We start from the raw sequence: 7,966 nt of genomic DNA, 5'->3' as shown, positions 1-7,966 counted from the left end.
AAATCAGAAAGCAGGTCTAATTAAGAAGTTTGTTCTATATCTATAAAAGGCTAATTGACATATAATTGACATATAAAGCTCTTGCTGGTGCCAATTGCACATGCGTATTTTGATCTGTCATTGTCAATGGTGAATTTGGTTGACACTTCTATTATAGAGAAAGGGCGAATAGTGATATTAAAATATTTCTTCTAATTAATTTCCCTTCAATGTGCATGAATTCATGCACTGGGTCACTAGTTTCTAAATAAAATGCTTATATGGTTATTTCTCAATTTATCAGTTTTGGACATCACCTATTGACTTCCTGTTATTGCTATTGAGGACGTTAAAACTCTTTCACTTTATCTGCCCCTGTTCTCCTTTTTTCATCCTAAGTACAGTTATTCCATACAATAAAAGGTTAATATGCAAATTGACCAAACGGCGGAACGACTGGTCGCTATGATGTGTAGCTCAACGCAGGAGCTGCCCCCTGGTGGTCAGTGCGCTCCCACAGAGGAAGTGCCGCTCAGCCAGAAGCCCTGAGCCAGGCTCATGGCTGGTGAGCGCAGCAGTGGTGGCGGGAGCCTCTCCCACTTCCACGGCAGCACTAAGGATGTCTGACTGGCGGCTTAGGTCTGCTGCCCCTGGGGAGTGAGCCTAAGCTGTCAGTTGGACATCCCCTGAGGGCTCCCAGACTGCGAGAGGGTGCAGGCCGAGCTGAGGGACCCCCTCCCTCACCGCCCCCCCCCAAGTGCAGGAATTTTGTGCACCAGGCCTCTAGTAATACATTTTTTAAAAAAAATAGCCAGAGTTTACACAGGATTCACTACAGAACCTCATAGTATTCTTTGATTTTTCCTTTCTCTTACAACTTTAGTTTGTCTTAAAGTTAAACTTATTTTTTATTTGCTTAGTTTTCTAAGTGCTATTTATTAATCCCCATCCCCCAAAGCTCCAATATATGTGTCACACTCAGTATTTAACCCCCAATTGTTAAAAAGACCATTTTAAGCACTTGATCAGTTTTGTTATTTCTTAACCCCTGGAGTCCTTCGTGTTGTCCTCCTGTCCTTCTGTGCCCCTCTCCCATCTGGCAGGTTGCTCTCCAGGCCTCTGATCAGCTATAATCCCAAGGTTCCTCTTTACCATTCTCCCATGTTGCACGAATCTTGGCAGGAAGTACTTCAGCGGCTCAGCATCAAGTCATCCTTCCTTGAATTGTACTTTGAATTCCTGGCCTCTGTCCTAGTCCCTGTGATTAGGTCATTCTTTTTACTATATCCGAGACAACTTAGGCCGAGTACCTAATTTTGTTCTTGCCAGTCTTCTTGCTCAGGGAAGGTCACCCTACCCATAACCTCCAGTCCAGTAACATGGCCGTTGTAGCCATTCACAGACTTCCTTGATGCCAGTGGAGGCTTCTCATCCTTGAGTTCATTATCCCCTGGATTCCACCTTGTGCTGTCTCCAGTATCTGGAGCAGCGATTTTCAATCGGGGTGCCGTAACGCACGGGCAGGCCACGAGAACTTTTAAAACATGCAATACTTGACTATTTAGTCAGGGGCACTGACCTCTTTTCTCTGAGATTGTCAAATAAAAAAATGACAACAGCCAATACAACAACAGCCATCTGGTGTGAATGAATCAAAATTATACCTTTTTTTTTTTTGTCAAATTGGCAAAAAATATAATAGCTTCTTTTGGTGTGCCACAGAATTTTAATAATTAGTTTTTGTGTGCCATGAGATGAAAAAGGTTGAAAATCATTGATCTGGAGGAAAGACATGGACTGTGAAGTCATACAGAACTGGGATCAAATCTCACCTGTTCCTCTTGCTAGCTGCATAACCTTAGGGGAGTCTTATGTTCCACATCAGAAAAGTCCAAGGCTCATAATACTGTTCTTATTAAGATCGCTGCAGGAATTAAATGAAAACATGTATATTAAGTATCTACAGTAATTCCTGCACATAAATACTAGCTTATTCCTCATTCTTTTAAAAAATATATTTTTATTGATTTCAGAGAGGAAGGGCGAGGGAGAGAGGTAGAAACATTAATGATGAGAGAGAATCATTGATTGGCTGCCTCCTGCACACCCCACACTGGTGATGGAGCCCACAACCAGGGCATGTGTCCTGACCAGGAATCAAACCGTGACCTCCTGGTTCATAGGTTGATGCTCAAGTACTGAGCCACGCCTACTGGGCCCTCGTTCTTTATTACCTTGTGTCTGGTACCCCTGTCAGCAGCTTTGGGGACGTTGTCATCTGGTTTTACCGTTTCCTTTGGACAAACTGACCCTTCACGCATCTGCCCTGGGTCTGTCTCTCCAGCACCAGTTGCCTCTGCCTCTTCCATATTTGGGAGCTAAGTCTAGTTTCAAATAAAGAACATTTCTAGTCTTCCCAATTCTGCTACAGATAAATGGGTCAAATCAATACTTAGTCCCACATGCCGTCTTTTTTAGCAGAGCACATTTTCCAGCTCAAAGACATTTTCTGATAAGAGAGAGAAAAACTAAATAGCGGTTGAGCAATTTTGCTTTATCATCTGTCAATGTTACACCATCTGCCCCAAGCTTCATGCCCACACCTTCCTTGTTCTTTTTCTCCCTCTAAATATAGATTAAAGAGTCCTTTCAGTTGTCCTTAACTTATTTTGGCAAAGCCCAGCTCATCCTAGGCTTTCATCTTCCTCACACCTTTTTATATGTCTGTGCTGCAGTTCGGTGTTTGTTCTGGGTTGAATGTCCCTTTCTTCAAGTCCTCTGAAAATCTTGGCTTTTCAGGGCACCCTGCGTACCTCGTGGTTAACCCTTTGCTCCCTGTTTCTACTCTTAAAAGCAGGAACCATTTGTACATTTCTTTCATTTTCCCCCATGCCATTCAGCATGAAACAGACCTCACTAAGATCTTATTAACCCAACTTATTTTTGTTGCTACATGCTAAGGTATTATTTTTTGCGTGTTTGTTTTTTTTTAAAAGCTGTTCTTTCTCAAACATATGGGGATAAAACCTTCTTTCCCATAGCTGGCCCTGAATATTCAGGCTAACTCTACATTAACTCCTATTTTTAAGTACTTAAGCAAAAGATAGCTGGGAATGTGAAACTCTGTCTCCAGGGAAGAAAGATATTTGATGGTATTTTACAGCTTTTTTTTTTTTTTGTACTTATAAAGCAAAATGAAAACTTTAAACCCCTTTTGGTTTTAATGTTAATTAGGACCTATAACGGAATAAATCTGTGAGGCAATAAAGTTAAGAGGCAGGACTCACAATTTAATTAAATCTACAGACTTAATATATTTTAAATTAGTTATCCATAGGCAAAAAGTTTTTAAGTTATCTATCAGGAATTTAACGACAATGGACAATATTTCAATTCATTACAGATATATTTAATGCTGCAATTTTCAGGTTACAAAAAAATTACTTGTCATTGGGGCTTAATTTGAAAGAGATTCTTTTCATTTTAAAAATATTTGTTTATTGATCGCTAGGAATGACCAGTGATTACTAATAAACACAAAGGAAGATGAGTGAATCACCCCGGAAATAAGAATGGGAAACAAAATATATTAAGAACTTGTCTATAATTTTCTATTGCAGCATTTATCATTTTTTCTGTATACCTGCAATATTGTTAACACACTGCCTGGAGTGCTTAATAAGTGTTTGTGGTTGTTGACACACCAGAGATTTTGTCACTGTCTCTCATTCAGTCCCCTTTAAAGACACACCCCCCAACCTCATTTACTAAGTCAGCACTACTTTGATTTTGTGGTTCACTCTTATTAGTTGAAAAACCAAAACCTCATGTCTATCTCTCTATATATCCCAACTCTACTTGAGGTGGGGATAAAACTTCCTTATATTGCTCGGAAGGTAAAATTTTAAGTATTTCATAAATAGGTATGGTGAAAGACAAAGGATTCCTTTTCATGTTTGTCCTTGAGGAGTGAACATCCCCTGAACAACCCCAGTCTGGGTTAGGCGTTCCTCCCACATGTTGCCGTATTTCTTTGTGTTTTTCCTCACCACACACTTAGCATATTGTGTTTCAATTTTATATTTACTTGTTTATCTCTTTTACAGTGAGAGCCCATTAAGGGCAGGGAATGTGCCTTTTATCCCTGTAGTCTTAGCAACTACCATAGGTATGTAGTAGATACTAAACAAAGATGAATGAATGGATGGATGGATGAGTACATTACTTTTCAATTTAGCCAAGCTCTCAGGCTAATCACAGGTACACATACACAGACATGCATAATTTTCTAGACTTCATCATTGTTAACAATATGTTGCTCACCCCACCAGAAATATCTTCCCAAACTGCGTTGAAGTGCCACAGAACTCAGAATGGGAAGCCATGACCTACTGCCCTGCATAACTAACTATTTTTCAGTAACTGGGTTTGTATTTGAGACACGGAGACTTTGTAGGTAATGCACACAGCAGTGTTTTGATAGACCAAAGTAATATACAAATTTAAAGCATTTATATAAGCACAAACTTAGAGCATAGCTCTAAGCTCTAGGCCCCTGAAATAGAAACCCTTTTCGTTTAATCTTAAATACTTTATTTTTTAGAACAGGTTTAAATTTACAGAAAAATTGAGAAGATAGTACAGAATTCCCATATGCATATAACAAGTTTCCTCTATTATTAACATCCTACATTTGTCTGACACATTTGTTAAAAATCAATGGATCAATATTGATACCTTAAGATAAAGCCCATGGTTTGTCCAGATTTCCTTAGTTTTAACCCAATTCCCTTAGTTTTGTAGGCTCTCATCTAGAATACCCGGTTACAGTTAGTTGTCATGTCTCCTCGTGGCTGTGACAGTTCCTCAGGCTTTCCCTGTTTCTCAAGACCTTGGACAGTTTTAAGCAGTTTTGGTCAGGTACTTTGTAGAATGTCCCTCTATGGGAATTTGTCTGATGTTTTGCTCATGGTTAGACTGGGCACAGGTGGAGATTTTTATAAGGAGACAGTCTAACACAGTAGCCATCAACTTTTTTTCTGCTCCCACACTGTCCACACATGTGGCACACGCCCATGAGCAAGGCCTCTCATTAGATAAAGGAGGGCAGGGTTGGGGTACAGCGCTGGGAGCATTTAGGAGACTCCCTGGGCATATATATTGAACAGAGTTTTGAAGAAAATGGAGGGAGAGGGAATACCAAGGAAGAAGCTAGCAGACATGGTCATGGAGATAGATAAATATCAGTAGTAGCAGGAAACAGAGTTTTTAGGTTGGAGCAAACATTCCTTTTCAGGGAAATGGGGTTTAAGGACAAGTGGAATGTTAAAAACAAACAACGGAGCAGCTTAGGTTTGATATAAAAATTAAGAAAGATCTGAAGGTACTGGATTACCTGCAGAGAAGAAAGCGGGAGTCCCATAGTCATTGCCAACCAATGCTGCTGTGGAGCTGAGTGTCTTTCTTTCTTTTTTTTTTCTTTATTGACTAAGGTGTTACATATGCATCCTTATCCCCCCATTGCCGCCCCCCCCCTCCCCGCTTGTGCCCTCACCCCCTAGTGTCTGTGTCCATTGGTTATGTTTATATGCATGCATACAAGTCCTTTGGTTGATCTCTCCCCCTCCCCCCCACCCTCCTGAGTGTCTTTCTTTGATCAATTTTCTTTTTGAAATTCTCTCCCTTCCTTGTTTTCAGGATAAGACTCTCCTAATTTTTTCTCCTAACTCTCTAGGTACTCTTCAGGCCTTTGTATTATTATTAAGCAATAAATAATTATTCAAGCCAAACCAGTTTGGCTCAGTGGATAGAGCGTTGGCCTGTGAACTGAAAGGTTCCAGGTTCGATTCCGGTCAAGGGCATGTACCTTGGTTGCGGGCACATCCCCAGTAGGAGGTGTGTAAGAGGCAGCTGGTCGATGTTTCTCTCTCATTGATGTTTCTAATTCTCTATCCCTCTTCCTTCCTCTCTGTAAAAAATCAATAAAATATATTTTTTTTAAAAATAAATAATTATTCATAATTACAACTGACAGCTATATGGGTTATCAAGAATTGTGGGCAGCACTTTGTTATCTCACTTAATGCAACCAACCCTGTGAGGTACTCTTATCATCCCCATTAAAATGAGAAAACTAGTCCTAGCTGGTTTGGCTCAAGTGGATACAGCTAGGCCTGTGGTCTGAAGGGTCCCAGGTTTGATTCTGGTCAAGGGCACTTACCTCCGTTGCAGGAGGTAACCGATTGATGTGTATTGCTCTCACATAGATGTTTCTCTCTCTTTCTCTCCTCCTCCTCCTCCTTTCTACTCTCTCTAAAAATCAATTAAAAATATCTTCTGGTGGGGATTGACAAAAAAAAAAGAGAGAGAGAGAGAACGAGAGAAAACTACAACTCAACAGTTAGTAAGTTGTCATAGAGAGAGATTATGGAATCCAAGTCTGTGCTCTGAATTACTGTGTATGAAGCTTGTCACTAAGATTTTGGCATTAGAGTTCTAGACTTTATCCCTTTCTTCTCAAGGTCAAATCTTTGTGTTTGCAATTTCTTTAACCTTCTCTTACAGGTTTGTGTTCCTTAGAGTGTTTTTATTTTTGGTGATTTTTATTTACTTTTAATCCTCACCCAAGGATATTTTTTCCATTGCTTTTTAGAGAGAGTGGAAGGGTGGGAGAGGGAGGGAGGGAAAGAAAGAGAGAAACATTGATGTGAGAGAGACATATGGATTGGTTGCCTTCCACAAGCACCCTGACCAGGGATGGGGACAGAACCTGCAACTCAGGTATGTGTCCTTGACCCGGAATCGAACCCAAGACTCCTTGGTGCTCAGGCCAATGCTTCAACCACTGAACCACACTGACCAGGGTTATTCTTGCTGATTTTTTGATGTACCTTTAAAACTAGCTGCATTTCCAAACTGGAGACTCAACCAAGTAGACCACCAGGCAGAAACACACAGAAGTGATGCTAGGATTCTTCTCTTTGGAGCCTATTAGGTGGTGCACGATTTCCTCTTTTTTTAAACCCTCACCTGAGGATATTTTAAAAATTGAATTTAGAGAGAGGAAGAGGGGAGAGAGGAGAGGAAGGAAGAGGAAGAAGGGAGAGAAAGAGAGAAATGTTGATGTGAGAGAGAAACATCGATCAGTTGCCTCCCATATGGGCTCTAACCCAAGATGGACCCTGAAACCTGGGTATGTGCCCTGACCAGGAATGGGTCCCACCACTGTTTAGTGTATGGGCTGATGCTCCAACCCACTGCACCTCCTGGTAAGGGCAGGCGGTGCATGATTTTTATTGTCCCATTACTGATGTCACTTGATCACGTGATTAAGGTGGTGTCTGCCAGACTACACTATAAAGTTCCTCTAATTTTCTTAGTAAGTAATAAGAATTTTATGGGGTGATACTTTGAAACTATGTAAATCTTCCAATCCTTTTCAAACTTTTAATTTATGTTTATTTACATCTGTATGGTTTCCTATGTTATTCAATGGGTTATATAGGCACCAGTGTGCCTAAATCCAGAGCCTGTGGGAGGACTATAGGAGCTCCAGAAAGGAAGAGGTCTCTTAGGTAGGAGGTGTCTCCCTAAGGTCCGGGAAGCATGTTCCTGGGGTTCTAGGCACAGTATTGGAGAAAAGACTCCAGTTTGTCCCAGATTTGGCCAGTGGAACACAAGTTGGCCTATATCCTTTTAAAAATTTTTTGTTGATTTCAGAGAGGAAGGGAGAAGAGAGATAGAAACATCACTGATGAGAAAGAATCATAGATCAGCTGTCTCCTGTATGACCCACATTAGGGATCGAGCCCGCAACCCTAGCATGTGCCCTGACCGGGAATTGAACCGTGATCTTCTGGTTCCTAGGTTGACACTCAGCCACCTAGACACACAGGCCCGATGGCCTGTGTCCTTTTGACATGCCTCATTATTCTTTGAGCATGTCCTTACTTTCTTCCGTAACTAGAGGCTCCAGGCTCACCCTGTA

The sequence above is a fragment of the Myotis yumanensis genome, unplaced genomic scaffold (genome assembly GCF_028538775.1).
Source record: "Myotis yumanensis isolate MYYU_CA2020_CCGP unplaced genomic scaffold, mMyoYum1.0.hap1 SCAF_9, whole genome shotgun sequence".
Classification (NCBI taxonomy): Eukaryota; Metazoa; Chordata; class Mammalia; order Chiroptera; family Vespertilionidae; genus Myotis; species Myotis yumanensis.
Note: the sequence above shows the minus strand (reverse complement) of the source record.